At 38.9% G+C, this 16762-nt stretch overlaps 1 protein-coding gene across 2 annotated transcripts in view; it reads left to right on the plus strand.

The window, feature by feature from the left end:
- Positions 1–2282: 2282 nt before the first annotated feature.
- si:dkey-237h12.3 (teneurin-3) overlaps positions 2283–16762 on the plus strand; it is a 269612-nt gene continuing 255132 nt past the window's right edge. For both annotated transcript variants that reach the window (XM_022684019.2, XM_022684021.2), the window contains exon 1: positions 2283–2604. The gene's annotated coding sequence lies outside the window, so the exon portion shown is untranslated. The remainder of the gene's footprint in view (positions 2605–16762) is intronic.

Raw genomic sequence — 16762 nt, forward strand, 5'->3', positions numbered from 1 at the left:
TATGAGAGTCCAAAAGTAGTACAGTGTTCATATAGTAATTAATATAGAAATTGAATCACATGAGTCCAGACCACACCATATATCACTGACTGACAAACTATATTAAAACATTTTATCTCAATTTTTTTTTACATAAAATATCTTCACTACATACCATTTCTTATAATCTATAAAACATGTTTATTAAGTTTGGGACAAAATATCAATTGTTTGCAATACATTCCAATATGTGGTTATAAATGGATATTTTTATAATTTGCCTTACTAAATTTTCTGCTTTGTTAATCCACTAATCCGCTGGCACTAATAAAATTAATAGGGTAAATTGAGGTAAAAAAATATTGGATGGGACTGTGATATACTGTATATCAGAGTGTTATTGGTATGGGAATGTGATATACTGTGTATCGGACTCTGATGGGTATGAGACTGTGATATACTGTATATCAGAATATGATAGGGATGGGACTGTGATCTACTGTATATCAGAGTGTGATGTGGATGGGACTGTGATATACTCTATATCAGAGTGTTATTGGTATGGGACTGTGATATACTGTATATTAGAGTGAAGGGATATGGTACAGTGATATACTGTATACCAGATTGTGATTGTTATGGGACTGTGATATACTCTATATCAGAGTGTGATGGCTATCAGACTCTGATATACTGTATATCGGAGTTTGGTTGGTATTGTACTGTGATGTACTGTATATCAGAGTGAGATGGGTATTTGACTGTTATAAATATTATAGTGTGATGGGTGTCGTACTGTGATGTACGGTATATCAGAATGTGATCAGACTTGTATTGGACTATGTATTGTATATCGGACTCTGATGGGTATGGGACTGTGATATATCGGCGTGTGATGGGTATGGGACTGTGATATATTGTATATTACACTGTGATGGGTATCGGTCTGTGTGGAACAGAAGAGTTGTGGGCTGTTTGGAGGCTTGTTCACGCCCTTCAGGTGGAGTGTGGGACAGACTGCTGATCAAACCCTCTTTCAGGAGGATAATAGAGCTGGGGTTTGATGTGCTGCCGGACGGCAGGGGGCTGGGAAAGAAGCGGCTGGTCAGGGGAACAGCCTGCCGGGAGAGAGATAAAACCCAATCACAGCATGGGGTCCAGCAGAGGAGGGAAGGGTGGGGGGGGGGGGGGGGTGGGGGGTGCAGGAGGAGGAGAGGAAAAAGAGGAGGCTGAAGGAGGGAAAGTGGGCAGGAGCTTACATCCCTCTGATGGGTTAACAGCTACTGATTTTACTTTCACTGGAAACGGTGCCTCACTCCGAAACGAGAGAGAGAGAGAGATGTCTCCAAAATGTCCAATGTCCTTTTTGCCGCTAACATACATGCCAAGAAAACTGTACAAGCAGTACCCTGTTGGCGCCATTGAGGCATAGAGGCATCCGGGTACTGTAGGGCATCCTGCACAATATTTACCCACAGATGTTGCTGCAGCTGGGCCTGTAGATCCTGGTCTATACTCATATGTTGCTGAAACTGCCATCCCAGCTGCTTCAATAAATGCTTGATTGGTGATAAATCTAGAGACCTGGCAGGACAAGGAAGTGTTCGATCTGGAGAAGACATCCTTTGGAAACACTTGTTGTGTGGGGGTGAGCATTATCCTGCTGAAAAAATACCATTTGAAAGCCCTGCAATGAGAGGCAGCAACACATGTGATCGCAGGATGTTCTGCACATATAGTTGAACTGTTATTGTCCCTCATATCACTACTAGAGGTTTGACACCACTGCAAACATAGGAGATGGTGGCTGGCTGACATACAGCCTAGATGGTGGGCAATCTGTTGAAATGTCCATCTGGCTTCTCTTAGTCCAATGGTGTACAGGCAGACTGCATGACATGGGTTTTTTTGCCCTGTGGTAATATGTCTGTTATAATTAAACCTTATTTGGTAATTAAGAGCTATGCCTTGAAGAGTCATAGAGAATTGTATTGTGATATATTGAGTATCGCAGAATCCCAGTATCGTAGTTATCATAACTGCCCTGTGATTCCCACCCTTATTACCAGCAGTGTTTCTAATACATTGATCAGTGTGTGAATCTTCTTACTCACCTGAATGAATGCGAAAAAAAAATGTACACAAAAAAACACATTTGCTTTGGTGTGTGTGTGGCTCATGCACAGTTCCCCCAGTCTATTAGTTGAGATCCCAGTGCGTGTGCGCGCGGGAGAGAACGCGGGAATACGGGCGCGCGCGTGTGATCAGCAGCTCGTTTTGTCTTGTGTGCTCGCGCGCGCGTGTGTGCGGCTTGCTGTGAGGGCGCGTGCTGTGGGGACGGTCACGGAGCCGGTGCAGACTGGTGGGGTAGACAGACAGAAAGCGAGAGAGACAGAGAGAGAGATAGGAAGAGAGAGATACAGAGAGTGAGAGAAAGAGAGGGAGAGAGACAGAGAAAGACAGAAAGAGATAGATAGAGAAAGAAAGATAGAGAGAAAGATATACAGAGAGAGAGAGAGAGATAGAGAGAGAGAGAGCATGCGCTCATTCCCGCTGTAAGTTTGGATGGTGCTGGTTGGTGTCCGCGTGCGCGGGATGGAAGCGTGGTGAAGCGGATCTGTGCAGGTAAGGGCGCGAGGCTGCTTTAACGTCTCGCGCGTTTGATGTGCTCTCGTGTTTTTGGCAGGGTGAACAGCTTCGTGCATTGGGATGTTATGCACGTGCATTTGCACTGAGCAGCCCAGTCACGCGAGCAGCGGCTGAGTCTCTTTTGGACGAAACGCTCGCGCACAAAAATGCGTCCCATCGCTGCTTTTGTTCTAGATGATGTCTAGCAAATATTCTTGTGCACAACTTGTTTGTGAATGCACGCGCGTTGCATTTGAATCTAATCAGTGCAGCGCGTGTTTTTAAGTGTGTATGGTGTTTTTGGTGACGTGTGGGTATTGGTGAAGTGTGTATGTGTGTGATGTGTTGGTGAAATGTGTGTTTGTGAGAGAGTTTTAATAAAGTGTGTGTGTGGGGAGTGTTGCTAAAGTGTGCGTGAGTTTGGTGTGTTGCTAAAATGAGTGATGTGTTTTGGTGAAGTGTGTGTGGTGTTACTAAAGTGTGTGTGTGTCTTGTGTTTTGGTGAAATGTGTGTGGTGTTAGTAAAGTGTGTGTGCTATTTTTAAAGTGTGTTTGGTATTTTTAAAGTGTGTGTGCGGTGTGTTTTGGTGAATTGTGTGTGGGGAGTGTTAATGAAGTGCGTGTGTGTGGTGCGTTTTGGTGAATTGTGTGTGGGGAGTGTTGCGAAAGGGTGTGTGTGTGTGTGCAGAGTCTTGAAGTGTGTGTGTTTTGAAGTAGTGTGTGGTGTGTTGGTAAAAGAGTCTGTGTGTGTGTGGTATGTTTTGGTCAAGTGTTGGTAAAGTGTCTGTGTGGTGACTTTGTGAAGTGTGTGTGGGGGGTGTTTGCTGAAGTTTGTGGGGTGTATTGGTAAGATGTGTGTGGCTTGTAGTACAAAATGTGTGTGGATAGTTAGTTTGTTGGCTTTTAAAGAAGTGTGTGTGTGTGTGTGTATAGCATTGAAAAAGTGTGTGTGTAATGTTTGTGTAATGTGTGAAGTGTGTGTGGTGTTTTGTTGCAGTGTGTGGTGTTTTGGTGAATTGTGTATGTATTGTGCTAGAGAAGTGTGTGTTATGTTGGTGAAGAGTGGTTTGGAGTTTTGGTAATGTGTATGGTGTTTTGGTGAAGTGTGTGAAGTTTTGGTAAAGTGTGTATGAAGTGTTAATGTGCGTATGGTGGTGTGCTAGAGAAGTCTGGGTAATGTGTGTCTTTAATGTTTTCACACTGCAAAGAAACTGGACCATGATTCAGTTAATTCTGTGGGTTGCAGCCACTTTCACACCTGCACAATATATCGTTTCTGCATCATCATTGCATTGCCTCATTGTCAGATTATGTAATAGTCACAGTGCAGGATGTGCAATATCATGTATAATGTGGTCGAAATATTTCAAACAACATATACATTTTTTTTGTTTGCGATACAAAGGAACTAATTTGTATTTTCTCATTTTCCAGTGCTACCAGGAGCAGATTATATGTAGCCAATATTAGAGATTAACTGAATGTTTAGCAAATAAAATAAGTTGTCAAAAATGACAAAACAGATTTTCGCTAGTGTAAAGTTAAAAGACATTTTCTTTGAAAATCAAGAGAAATCCAATCGATTTGTGCTATTTAGTTTATGCAATGGTAAAAAAAAAAAACATCAGATGTATTCAGTATCAGCCTTAAAATCTGTTCAAAATCTATGTTTTTATTTATTTTTTCAATAAATATTGCAGAAAAAAGATGCATTGCAATGTCAGTTTTTTCCAATATCGTGTAGCCCTAGTTCAGACCAAACTCAAAAGTTCAGAACAAACCAGGTAGGTGTGAAAGTAGCGTGTAGAGGTTCATTATGGTTTCTCTAGAGATACGTTTCAGTGGCTTGGAGTCTGACGTTCTCGTTGCCTTCCTTTATCTCACAGTGCACTTGGGTCCATCTTCAGCTGGGATAATTATCCAGGGAGTAGAAAACCATAGTGCTCTCAAAATCACTCTGGAGTTCCACATCATGGAAACTGGGCCATTGTTCTTAACAGTGCTTCAGAACTCTGATAGGAATGTCATCAAGAAGCAGTCTTCACACAGAACTCTTCTCGAACGCTTGTCTTGTGCATTTGGGTCAGTGTTTGCTAATGTGACGTTTCAGCTAATTATCCGTTTAACCGTGTGCATATCGGTGACTATTAATGGTCGTTAGGCTAATTACACGTGTCCAAAAGTATCACAACGCTCTTTTAAATTAGTGAACAGGAGATCAGTAGAGCACGCAGCTCTTATAATCTCTGTACCAATGCCAGTGATCATGCCTAATGGCAGGTGCATTGAGCTGTGGAGCAGTTTAGCTTTTGCTTAGATTATACAAGCAACACATGTACACTGAGATGCCAAATGTTATGGGACAGCTATATGGAAATTGATCAAGTATTATCCCATCAGACAGCTTGGTAACACCCTCTCAATATACCTCACTTTACGTTAGTCTCGCTCTATTTTTCTGTACATAGTTGTACCTCACTCTTTCTCATCTATTTCGTTTTACTTTTCTTTACCTTGCTATACCTCAGTCTACTTCACATTTCCTCATTCTACCTTCTGCTTTTCTCTACCTCACCGTACATCAATCTACCTTACGCTGTCTCGCTCTGCTTTTCTCTACCTCGCTTTACCTCAATCTACCTCACTCTGTTTCACTCTACTTCACTTTACTTTTCTCTACCTCACTTTACCTCAATCTACCTCACTCTATTTCAAATAACTTTGCGTTACTTTTCGCTACCTTAGCTATATCTCTCTCTGCCTCATTCTAATTTTCTCTTCCTTACTATACCTCAGTCTATTTCACTCTTTCTCATTTTTATTCACTGTGCCTCAAAATACTTTTTTTACCTCGCTATACCTCAGTCTGCCGCACTTTACTTTACTCTAATTTTATCTTCACTATACCTCAGTATATCTCACTCTACTTCTTTTTACTTTTCACTAGCAAACCATATCTTAATATAGTGCTGGACGATATGGCCAAAATTCATATCACGATATATTCCTTAATTTCGGTCGATACGATATAATTCCGATATCGATATAAATATTTAGAAGGCCTCAGAAAACTGCTAAGAATCCCTGCAATGGAAATATGTACCTACTAGGGGTGGGCGATATGGCCCTAAAATAATATCACAATATTTCATGGTATTATCGCGATAACGATACTCTTGGCGATATGACAAAAAAACAAAAAACTTTTTTATTATTGTATACGATATGATATTGCACACCTTTAAGATATTAAAAAAAAACAATAATTTCAGCAGATTTATAACAGAAGTCAATAATTGAGAATTACATGATACTAATAATAATAATGCACTCCAAATATCTCCATATATCCAGTATTAAAGTAAAATAAATGACACTTTACAGATATAATCTGTCTCTAGTAAATATTTAATAGGAAATTAGAAATGTGTGAGTTTTTCTTTTGCTTAAAACAGCAAAAAAATTAGTACCCTGATGTGATAATTAGGGATGAGTGATGTGGCACGATATTTCAGAGTATAATATCGTGATATATGATATGGCACACCCCTAGTACCTACTACTGTCTACTTAATTTAAGTCTTTGAAACCTCCTTTCACGAAAACATTATAATACTTAAGAAATAAACAATAGTCAAGATAAATCAATGCTCAATTTTATTTGCATATAGCAAAATAAAAACATGACATCCCTATCAAACATAAGCCAATATAACTATTACCAATAAAAAATAACTTAAAATTAGGATAGAAGCAGAGCTTCTTAGTCTTTTGTAAACAAATTTAACAGATCAAAACGAAAGTGTTCCAACTAGGATAAAGAACACAAGAAGCCTTTATACACATAAAAGCAACAAAATTTCCCCGTCAAATAAACAAACCTATAGGCTTTATCAACTATAAATAACTTAGTTACAATATAAGCTACAAAAGTGCTTCAGCCAAAATACAACTCTTTATGAACATAAAAGGAACATGATATCCCCGTCAAATAAACAAACCTAAAGGATTCATGAACTTTAAATAACTTAAATAACTTACAACATAAGCTATAAAAGTGCTTCAGCCAGTATAAGGAAAATATTGTATGTAGTGGAACTGATTGAGGTGGTGGAACAGATTAGATGTTTTAACGTTACCGCTGCTGGTCGGCTCCACTCTCCGGCACAATTTGCAGCAAACTGAAGTTTAGCAGACCTTCCGAGAGTCGAACCAAATCCTCACCACTGAATTAGACCTCCCTCCTTCAATTAATCACTTGTGGAAGCGGCAGGGGCATTCATTTTGCATCAAAAATGTCCCGCGCTGGGAGCCAAGAGGACCCGCGGCTGACCGAGAGGACCCGCGACTGACCGCTGACCGAGCGGACCCGTGGGCGGACCGAGCGAACCAGAGGCGGACCGAGCGGACCCGTAGGCGGACCGAGCGGACCCGTGGGCGGACCCGAGGCTAGGCTAGGCTCGGTTCCGTTCCGTTCCACTCCAGCGCGGAACATTTCAGATGCAAACCGAGCCTACCTTAACCTTAGATCCGCTCGTGCCGGCTCCGTTTGGCTCCAGCGCGAGGCATTTTAGATGCGTAGCGGACCCGAGCCTAGCCTAGCCTAGCCAAATCTAGCCTAGCCTAGCCTATCTGGCTACGTGCCTATGTGATTACGTCATCACGCACAGAGATAGTCCAGCTACGGAAGCTGATTGTGTTCAGCTGTGCGGCGAGCTGACGCCAGTAAAACGCATGTCCGTGACAGATCTGTAAATAATACATATCGATATACCACAAAAATTATATCACCGTTATTGAAACATTTCTTATCGCGATAAATACCGATATCGAATTATTGTCCAGGCCTATCTTAATATATCTCACTCTACTTTTCTCTACCTCACGATACCATAATCTGCCTCACTCTATCTCACTCTATTTTGCTTTACTTTTTTCTTCCTTGCTGTACCTCCCCCTACCCCACTTCCTCATTCTACCTCATTCTATCTTACTCTACTTCACATTACTTTTCTCTATCTTCCTATTTCTCATTCTATGTCACTCTTCCTCATTCTACCTCATTTTCCCTCACTCTACTTTTCTCTACTTCGCTATACCTCTATTTGCTTTACTTTTCTCTACCTTGCTCTACCTCACTCTTCATCATTTTACCTCAGTTTGTCTCACTCTACTTTTCTCCACCTTACTTTATCTCCTCTCTCTAGCTACCTTGCTCTGGCGATTATGATTAATTGTACAGTCCCATTGAATATATACAGATGAATTTATTACAGCTTTATATGTGTTCTTATTTCAGTTTTATCGTGTTGGTGAAATGTGTGTTCACACACAGAGCCCGTGTGCATCCTCACATCCTCCTCTCTTCCGTTATCTGTCCATAACTCTGTCGAGTTCGTGCTCCAACAGCAAATCAGCTGGTCTTCATCTTCACGCCGAACACGCCTTCAATCCACTGTAGAAATGAGACGCAGCCGTCGGCACTGTGTTGCGGTAGCGGCGTGTCGATGCTGATGTGATAAGAGACAGTGCGGAGTATCTCTCTCTCGCCAGATCCGTTCGCTCTGTGTCGCACGCCCCAACAGATGCTCTGCTTTTCTGTCCCGATGCGACTGAGCTGCTGAAAATAAGCGTTGAGATTAAATTTACTGTCTGTTAGGGCCTTAAAGAGAGCGAGCCAGGCTGTACTGTGTGTGTGTGTACATGTGGAGGTGTGTAGATGTATTGGAGCATACGTTTAAATGTATTATACATTACACTAATATGTTTATGTATTTTCCAGTATAATAATAGGTTTTATCTGATATGTCAATTTACAAGATATGGGACATTTTTGACTGTTATTTCTGGCTCGATAAATTAGGTATTAACGCAATAAAAAATGTCCTTGCCTTATATTTATATACTTTTGACTTTATATAAAAATGTCTGAGAAATGTCGAATGTCAAATATAGCATAGCAGCATATCCACTGTCACACACGAAGTTTAGGAGGTAGCACAAAATGATACAGCGGAAAACTACAGTATTGAATGCGTTTTAATCCTAAAAGCAATTTGCATGCATAGTTTAAAAAAAAACATTTGTTTAAAAAATCTAGTGTAAATTACCTGTATATCACAGGAACTTCATAATAAATGGAGCAGCATTTCTTGAACTAGGACCAAAAGTGCTACTGTTTTAAGACTGCCATTGTTTCCACATTCTTGGGGAAGATTTGGACCCCAGCACATCCCAAAGATTCTCAATGAGGTTAAGGTCTGGACTCTGTGGTGAACAATCCATGTGTGAAAATGAAGATCTCATGCTCCCTGAATCACCCTTTCACAATTCCAGCCCCATGAATCCTGACATTGTCATCTTGGAATATGCTTGTGCCATCAGGGAAGATAAAAATTAATTGATGGATTAACCTGGTCTAAATGCAGTATATTCAGGTAGTCAGCTGACCTCATTCTTTCAGCACATACTGTTGCTGAACCCAGACCTGATCAACTGTAGCCACTAGGCATGATGGGTGCATCACTTCAGCTGCCTCTCTTACTCTAGTGCACCCATCACTCTGGAAGAGGGTGATCTTGATCTTAATTTCAGACCACATGACCTTCTTCCACTGCTTCAGAGTCCAATCTTTATGCTCCCTAGCGAATTAAAGCTGTTTTATAGGTTTGTCGGCTAACTGTTGCCACAAATGTGGGAGTATAAAATCGTCCAAAATCTCTTTTGGAAAAGCCTTAGGGGTTCCTTTCACTTAAACCAAGGGGTGCAGGTCAACTCCTTAAAAAATAACCCCACACCATAATTCCCCCTCCAGCAAACTTTACACTTGCCTTATGAAAATCGCCAAACCAAGAAGTGATTGAAACACCTGAATTTATATAAACATATGCAGCCTCACTGTGGTCTGATCCTGCTGTATCGGAAATGAAGACAGTGTAATGGCTGTTGTGATATCGTGAGTAATTGAGTGATTTTAAAGGACAATTAAAAGCTCACAGTTCCATCAGGCTTCTGTGATGATGAGCATTCCGCTAATAATGCTAATCTGTCATCAAGAGAGAACAGAAAAAAAAACATGACAAGGACACACTCCGAGCAATCACTTGACCATGACAGTCCTCGCTGTAATGGGGTCTCATTACACACACACACAATAACACACACACACACACGCACACACACACACACAGCTCATTAAGATCCTTCAAGGCTGTTTAACTGCTGTAATTGATCCAATTGATTTTGTGGGAAAACATTTGAATCATTTTAGATCCGCGTTCGCTTTCGCAGTCGGGGGACTGACTGAAAAGGTCAGAGCAGACGTGGATGACTCAATGACCAATCCCATCTTTTCTCCATCTGTCAATCTCCTGCTGCTCTTTTGGTTGAAATTGTAATATATGTGTGAAAGTGTAAACCTATGATATGATTTGATTTGATTTGATCACAGAAATTATAATGTTGTTGGAGTTGTTGGTTAGTGCACCGAAACATATGAAATATATATATATATATATATTTTTTAAAAAAAAACAAAATCAAACAAAATAATTTAGTTTTTGGTATTGGTTTTAATAGTGATAACAAGTGGTTTCTAGATGGTTGCTGTGGAGTTGCGTAGTATTACATTTTCACATACTGGAAATTGGGGTGGGAAAATATATAAATATCATAATATCGTATAGTTTTAATTTGTGATACGTTATTTATATATACACTGCCTGGCCAAAATAAAAGTGTTTCATTAATTTTTCACCAAGATCTTGCAGCAGCATTGATGATGGTAGAGTCTGAACACTGCTCAAAGTCTTCTCCATCCAGCACATCCCAAAGATTCTCAATGAGGTTTAGGTCTGTGGTGAACAATCCATGTGTGAAAATGATGATCTCATGCTTTCTGAACCCTGAACTCTTTCACAATTCCAGCCCCATAAATCCTGATATTGTGATCTTTGAATATGCGCCTTGTCATCAGGGAAGAAAAAATCAATTGAAGGAAAAACCTGGTCTGTATTCAGTATATTCAGGTAGTCAGCTGACCTCATTCCTTCAGCCCATACTGTTGCTGAACCTAGACCTGATCAACTGCAGCATCAACCCCACATCATTTACTTAAATCCAGTTAAATCCAGGTGGAGACTTATTTTTGGTCAGGCAGTGTATATGGCATGCTTATTTAGGAGTATGTCATTCAGTACCTCTTTATGTAACACATATGCTGTGAAATATAAATAATTTTCAGTATCGTGATTGTGATAATATCGTATCAGGAGATGTGATACGCTGTGATTCACACCCCTGGTGGTGATGTATAGCTGAACAGCGGCCCACTCGCTGTTTTTTTTTTTTTTTTTTGGTCTGCAGCAGTTCTGGTACAGGACCGTGGCTCTCTCTGGGCTGGTTGTGAGCAGTATAAAGTGTGAGATGTTCATGGTGTCGTTTTTGTGTTTATGGACGAGTAGCACTCGTAAAAGATGGCACCCCGTGGACGGATCTCCGTTGTGGCAGTTTATATCGATGATGGTGGATGATGAGATGTTGAGTTGAGGAGGAACGGCAGCAGGAAGTCGAGCTAAATCTGCTGCATTCTGTCGCATTAGAGCTTCCTCCAGCCCACCGTCGTTTCAGGCTGAAGGAAAAGGTCACATTTAACAGCAGCTCGACAGTGCCGAGACAGCACACAGCGGCCCCTGATTACAGCAAAAAACACATCCGAGTAACAAGAAAGAGAGAGAGAGAGAGAGAGAGAGAGAGGGATTGCATATTTAAAAGACCTGCTTGAGGCTTTATATATCATGTGTCGCTTATTTAGTCTAAAGTGGTGCTGTGCCATATGATGATAAATATCGTGGGGACAATAGAAAAGTGTCTATCGTGCTACATACCTTCTATCGTCCCTATCGTTTCTACAGTAATTTGATCAATTATTCATACAAATATATAAAGTAGGCTAGGATGAAATGTATTGGCGTGGTCACTTTGCATAAACTCAGTTTATATAAGTGATAATAAAGTAATCTTTGCAAAAAAGTGGTTTTGCGACATGATGCTGCTTTACGCTATTTGACGGACACTTTAAAAAAAAATTATTGAGTTTTTTTTGATAACTCAATTTAAATACCTGTATAATTTTGTATAAATTAGCTACTGCATCTACCTCATCCGTTTATTTGATACATATATATTGCTACACTAAAAGGTAGTAATTCTCATTTGTGAAAGTTTGGTTTAATGTCACTTTGAAATACAGTTGGAAAAAAGTAAGCAATGATATTATTTTGTCATATTTTTCGAAGAATAACTGAAAACATTCTTAAATGTGATATATTATTATATATATCATTATCGTGATATAACAAATTCCATATCGTGATATATGATTTTTCCCAAATCGCCCAGCACTAGTCTAAAGTTTTTTTATCTTAGCGATTGATTTGAAACAACATGTATTAACGTGCTCATATTACGTAAAACATTTTTTAAGAGTGTGTGGAAAGGTAATTTCAAGTTTTCTTGTGTTCTAGAGATGCAACAAATAAAGTTGCAACATTATCTACTGCAGCCAATCATCTTAACAGACCTTTAAAAAAAAGGTGGAAACTGCGGAGCAGCCAATCAGGTTATTATATCTTATTCAGGATAAAACAGTTGGTATCGGTATCGGTACTTGGTATCGGCTGAAACCAGAAAAGCCGGTATCGGTATCGGTAAGGAAAAAGTGGTATCTTTTTATTTATCTTGAATTATCTACATAGTTGCAGGCTACGTTCACACAGCAGGTGAAAGTAGCCCAAATCTGATCTTTCACGTCATATGACATTTGTGTGTCAGTGTGAATCACAAAATACACACTGGATCTGACATTTTCCATTCCTATTTCCGCATTTTTTTTCCAATGCAAAAGAAAAAAGAATGAGAGGATAAAGGAAAATGGATGACAGCAGTGAGTGAGGGATTTACTATGGTAACAGATCCCTGAAATATTTGTACTAATATTTCTGTTCCATTTTTTCACCTTACGCACATAAACATATTATATTTTATATTTTATTATTTTATTGATTGTTAATTGATTATTGAATGAAAATTATACATGCACAGTATTCAGCTTCCTTCACCCTGAACCCTCCTCTAAACAAAATCCAGAACAATCAGTTACCTTCAGAGGTCTCTCAATTAGTTAATAAGGGTTCAGCTGTGTGTCGCAGCCTTGCTGTGTTTCTAATGAAACCGAAACTTCATGTGAAGCGATGCTGTTCAGAACATGCATCTACACCACCTCCTCAGAGCAAACCATTCAGACAGATGTCAAATATGGGTCACATTAAAAAGAAAAAAAGAACAGTTGAAAATTAATGTTGGATTTGATCAGAAAATCTTTCCACTTTTACCTTCAGTGTGAACGTAGCCTAAATTTATTTTTGTGTTTAAAAGTGACCAATTTTGGCATTTGGCCAAAGGTCTGAATTGCATTGTCTTTTTGCAGGTTATCAATTATTTTGCCATTTTTTCCACCTTTGAATAAATTAAATAACATAAATGTATAAATGCTTTGGTTGATTCCATTTTTTCTACTGTTTGTTTTTTGCTGCCATTTTCGGTGGGCTATTTTTTTAGTTAACAAAGTTGGAGTACATAACACATAAAAATAAATGTAATAAATCGGTTTAAAATCCATGCTCATTGTGAAAAGTATACATTTTCTTGAGGAACTTTTTTATGATTTCTTTAATTTAAAGCTGTGGAGGAATCACTTAAAATACTATGAACTAAGAACTCGCCTCCGCTCTGACAAAAAGGAATCTTCAGGCTTTCGTTAGCTTGCGTCAGTGGAGCGGGAATGAAATCCGCCTGCTGCAGATAAAGGGTTATCGCTGCGGCGACCGGAAAACCTCCTCAGATCTGTTTAAGATCCTGAAATAAAAGCCAGAGATTTAAGCTCTCCTTTGTTTTTGTTTGCCTTTTTTTTTGGTTTGTTTTTGACAAAAAGCTGCTCTTTAAAAACTGCTCCCCCCCCCCCACCCCCCCACCAGCCTGCAGGCCTAATTCAGCCGTAATCGCTCTGAACCGCTGCTGACCGGCGTGTGTTTGAATAGTTTCAGCCATAAATCATCAGCGGACGCAGCGTCGGACTCACTGTCACCGCTATTGATCGGATAAAGTGCTGCTGGAGTGTGATTGAATAGAAGGCCCTTCTAATAGAAACAGCTTTAAATTAGTGCACCAACACGACCTGCCGTACCACTCACAGAGAGAGAGAGAGAGAGAGAGAGAGAGAGAGAGAGAGAGAGAGAAACTACTTCTGGTTAAAGACGTGTGAACTGCTTTTAAGTGCATAATGTAAAGATTCTGCAGAAATTTGAATATATCTGTCTGAAAAATCATAAAAAGTTCCTTAAGGAGCCCAAATCAATGGTTCTTCATTGACATTAAAAAATACATTAATAAATAAATGCCGTTGAGCTAAATAAAGATAGCTCAGCTACATTACTATACTAGCCCTGTACAGCTCGTATCAATCAGCTGAAAACGCCAGTTTGTAAAGCCGGAATAAACTGAAGTAAAGTAATACAGAGTGTGATAAATGATGCTGAGTGCTTTATTTCATTTAATTTATGTGAGTAGAGGGTATAAAAAAAACATACAAAATGTATGTATTTATGATCTATGCTGGCATTGGCATACCTTCTCATTTTTCTCAGTTTTTATATTTTTCCTATATTTTAAGTGAATACTGAAGTCATCCAGACTATGAAGGAACACATAACGAATCATGTGGTAAATTAAAAGTGTTAAACAAACCAAAATACTTTGTGAAGCATTTAGGGGGCTCTTATCTGAGATGTTGTTAACTTATCCTGTAACAGATGTAACTCGTGGTCTTCCTTTCCTTGAGAGGTCCTGATAAGAGCCAGTTTCATCATAGAGTTTTTGATGGTCTTTGCGACTGCACTTAATTAAGTGACTTTAATTAATTAACTCATTTAATTAATTAATCATTTCCTGTGACTACCTTGTAAAGCTGACTGAGAAAATCCAGCCAAGATGCACAAAGCTGTCTAATCTGAGCAAGATATTTCTGTTTACTAAATAACTCCATATTTTTTTCTTCATAGTTTGGGTGACTTTATTATTAATCTATAATGCAGAAAATTTTAAAATAATGAAAAACCACTGAATTGAAGGTATGTCCAAACTTTTGACTATACACGATATTATATACACACAAACCTCGGCTGGATAGTTCATATCAGTGGCATCAGGGGAAGAAGAAATCCAATAGACTGCTCAGATGATAATTAAAAGCACATACGTTTAATCTTCATTAGACTACTGCCACTGGTCATCTCTCAGACTGACACCACAGCAGCGTTACTAATCCTGCCCTGCACCGAGACGCACTGAACTGGCAACCCAAAGCCATTACGAAATCAAAACTTTGTGCTGATGTAACATCACTGTCATACAGACCCATTCCCCGACACACAGACGCTCAAACACCCCGTCATCCCAACATTTCACACTACAGGGAACAGAGACGAGACTCAACAGCTCAAACTACAGCTCAGGGTTACACTATTAAACACTCATACCCACATTAAACACCCGTCTCCTTCTGAGAGACGGTCAGATCATACTGTCATTTTAAACTAATATCAGACAGCTATATACTGAGATTTATCACTCCTGTACACTAGAATAGGAGATATTAGTCCATATAAACACTTCAGTAAACACTCATATACACTAGAATAGGAGGAATTAGTCCATAAACACCCTCAATAAACACTCCTAATCTCTAGAATAGGAGATATTAGTCTATGAACACCTCAAAAAACACTCCTATACACTAGAATAGCAGATATTAGTCTATAAACACCCTCAATAAACACTCATCTACACTAGAATAGGAGCTATTAGTCCATAAACACAATCAATAAACACTCCTATACACTAGAATAAGAGGAATTAGTCCATAAACACCTCAAAAACAATCCTATACACTATAATAGGAGATATCAGTCCATAAACACTCCAATAAACACTTCTATATACTAGAATAGGAGATATTAGTCAATGAACACCCTCAATAAACACTCCTATACACTATAATGTGATACATTAGTCTATAAACACATAAAAAACAGTCATGTACACTAGAGTAAAATATATTAGGCTATAAACACCTAAAGAATCACTCCTCTATAAAAGAATAGGGGATATTAGTCCATATAAACACTTCAGTAAACACTCATATACACTAGAACAGGAGGAATTAGTCCACAAACACCCTCAATTAACACTCATATACTCTAGAATATGAGATATTAGTCTATAAACACCTCAAAAACACTCCTATACTTTAGAACAGGAGAAATTAGTCGATATAAACACATCATTAAGCACTCCTATAGACTAGAGTAAGATATATCCGTCCATAAAAACTAAAATATGAGATATTAGTCTATAAACACCTACAATAAACACTTCTGTACACTTTTTTTGGACAGAATGTAGATAGACCAGTTCATTATTATTAACAATCAAACATTAATGTTAATGAGACTATATTAAGTGTATAGTTTTGGGGTGGCAAGAATAAACAGGCATAGAAACTGCAGCTATGGTAAAATAAAAGTTGGAAATTCCTGCTTTGTAAGCACTTTTTAACAGACCGGACTCTGACACGAAGCAGACCTTTGTGAATGCTGACTCTTCTGTTTTTGAGAAACAGCTAATTTGCATTAAAAATACGGAAGTAAATGCCCTTACTATTTTAGGTAATGGGCTATTTTAATAATAATAATAATAATAAAAGCCCTTTCGGTACATATACTCCTATTAAGAACTGATCGGTACGGACATATATTAGTTCTATAATCACAGACTGTTTCTCTGCATACAAGACCTCACAGGAGAGACCACCGTAGACCAGCTATTATCTGGGTGGTGGGTTGTTCTCAGTGCTGCAGTGACACTGATTGGCATGGTGGTGGTGTACAGTAGGGGTGGGCGATATGGCTCTACAATAATATCACGATATTTCATGGTATTTTCACAATAACGATACTTTTGGCGATATGACAATTATTATTTCAATTATTTGGAATTTTATTATTTAAATGCAATATGATATGGCTAACTGAGATATTTA

The sequence above is a fragment of the Astyanax mexicanus genome, chromosome 10, assembly GCF_023375975.1.
Source record: "Astyanax mexicanus isolate ESR-SI-001 chromosome 10, AstMex3_surface, whole genome shotgun sequence".
In the NCBI taxonomy this organism is placed as follows: Eukaryota; Metazoa; Chordata; class Actinopteri; order Characiformes; family Acestrorhamphidae; genus Astyanax; species Astyanax mexicanus.